This window comes from Triticum dicoccoides, chromosome 4A, assembly GCF_002162155.2.
Source record: "Triticum dicoccoides isolate Atlit2015 ecotype Zavitan chromosome 4A, WEW_v2.0, whole genome shotgun sequence".
Classification (NCBI taxonomy): domain Eukaryota; kingdom Viridiplantae; phylum Streptophyta; class Magnoliopsida; order Poales; family Poaceae; genus Triticum; species Triticum dicoccoides.
The window spans coordinates 127,210,111-127,212,511 of NC_041386.1; the positions used below are offsets into that span (position 1 = coordinate 127,210,111).

The following is a 2,401-nucleotide window of genomic DNA, read 5'->3' on the forward strand; positions in this document are numbered from 1 at the left end:
CTAGCCAGCCCACTGTTGGTACCAGATTGATAGCAGCAGTATCATATAGTATATGGAATAGGATTCAGCGTATATGTTAAAATAGCACATGTTCGTACGACGCAAGCTCAAGATACTACTACTACTAGTGACAGTATAGCTGTATAGTAGTGTGGATCAGGGTATGTTTTTGCAATTCTGCTGTTGACAATATTTTATTTTCATTCATCGAAAAGGAGCGGTGCTGCCGGCTGCTATGCTAGTGTGCAGCGCACATGCTGGAGATGCAGATGCATTGGGGGTGTCTGTGTGAAGAATATTCCCAGCGATCGGTCAACAACGCAACCTGACATGCGTGAAAACTTACTTGAACAACACGCCCTTCTGTCATTTATGTAAGATTCCACTGTGATTGGCTCTTAGAATATCTTGCATCGACCGGTGAAGTTACACATAAATAAATACTCTAGGACATGATTTGAACTTGTAAAGGCGTACGGAGAGCACCGAACTGTCATTTATATAACACGCGACGTTCCTGTTCAAAAAGTAGGACGATAGCTTCAGGTTTGAAATGTTCCTGTTCAATTCTGACGGTGGAATTAGTCTCTGGATGCGTTGTTTTCTAGTCAGTTTTTTTTGTATATCACTGAATTATGTGAATTGCCGAAGATTTAACCATCACTTTGTTTTCCAGATCGGCTACCCTACTCGATAAGGATTCTGCTCGAGTCGGCAATCAGAAACTGCGACGAGTTCCAGGTCACGGGGAAGGACGTTGAGAAGATCCTAGACTGGGAGAACAGTGCCACCAAGCAAGTCAAAATCCCGTTCAAGCCAGCCCGTGTCCTCCTCAAGGTATTGATCCTGATTCCTGCCATCATCTCCACTTCTTTTGTTCCAAGTTGTCCAGTTGCCGTGGAAAGAATATATGGGAGTTGGAAAGATTCGAGTCAATAGCTTTTGATGGCAGGAATATTGGAAATGGAGGTCCCCTTTCCTATCCTTTCAAGAAAGTGTAGTTCCCCAATAACCATGTCTTATTCCCATTATGTATGTGATGTATGATTACTACTGTCACCTGGATTTTTAAAGATAGATATCGTGCGCCAGTAGGTGATAGGTTTATGTATAAGATTAGCTGCATCGTCATCACATATTCTTCTTCTATTTGCAATTATAAAAGTCAACACTTCTATTTTAATCTGGCAAGCGGTACTGTAAGCTGGATACATTGCTTATTATATTCTGATACTTTTCTGCTAGGATCTTATCTTCAATTTATTCACTTAATCATTTATCTCTTTATAGGATTTCACTGGTGTCCCAGCAGTTGTTGATCTTGCTTGTATGAGGGATGCTATGAGCAAACTTGGGAGTGATCCAAACAAAATTAATCCTCTGGTGAGTTCATAGACCAGTGGTCACATTTACTATCTCCTTGTCTTAATAGCTTCTTGGGAATATATTTGACATTCAAACCTTTGTTCTTTTTCTTGGTGTTTATAGTTGCTGATGAGTAGAGGCTGGTCGAATCCTCGATGTCCTACATTGCCTGCTATCTTATTCAGTTTTTTTCTTCCCTGTATCTGTCAAGCTTAGTCATGTTTACACACAACTTCAGTAAATGGCATTGTATATGTTTTTCTCAGTAAATGCAATAAACACAAGCTATTCAGATTACTTAACTGAATTTGTTATATGCTGCAGTTTTAACTGAATTAGAGCACCTAAACTATTAACTGAACATGTGCGCAGAATATGTTAACTGAATTTCTGCAGTAAACATGTTATCTGAAATTCTGTAATGATGTTAACTGATGTGAGTTTGTGCACTTGATGTTTTATACTTGGAAGACAAATGAACTTGTTTTGGTTATACCTCTCCCTGTTAATTATGGGTGATTTCCTTCTTTTAAATTATATATGTTCTGTTTTGAGCTATCTCTCTGCCTGGTAATAAAAGTATGTGCATTGGTTGATATTTAGTATTCGTATGTCTAGTTCATGATGATGGTCACTTGCGGCAGAGGCACCGATATTTTGGTGTCTAGATATTCGTCGCCGATAACTAAGCACGCAATGCTTGTATATACCGAGTTTTTACTGCCTAGTAGTGAGCACACCTAGCCCCAGTCACCTACTTCAATCAAAGAAACTAAGAATGTTCATAGTAATTTGAAAAGTATCTCATGCATGATGCTTATACACTTGCATACACATCCCTCCTCCTATTCCTCCTCTCGTCTCCCACAATCTGATTTGTGTGTGCATTTATTTTTGCAGGTTCGTGAAGAGGCCAATCTGGTGTTGTGAAAGAAGGGGGCTATCCATGGAGAAGATCCCGCGGCGAGCTCCTCAGGGTAGGTTATCCCACAGATCTCCTCAATTGGGATGTGAAGAAGCAGAACTTCTGTTTGTT

The 2,401-nt window shown here is 39.9% G+C and overlaps 1 long non-coding RNA gene across 1 annotated transcript; it reads left to right on the plus strand.

Moving 5' to 3' along the window:
- The first annotated feature begins 674 nt into the window (after positions 1-674).
- LOC119288769 lies at positions 675-1,364 on the plus strand. The gene is made up of 2 exons (XR_005141276.1): positions 675-837; positions 1,291-1,364. It is a non-coding gene; the product is annotated as an uncharacterized LOC119288769 (long non-coding RNA).
- The last annotated feature ends 1,037 nt before the right edge of the window (positions 1,365-2,401 follow it).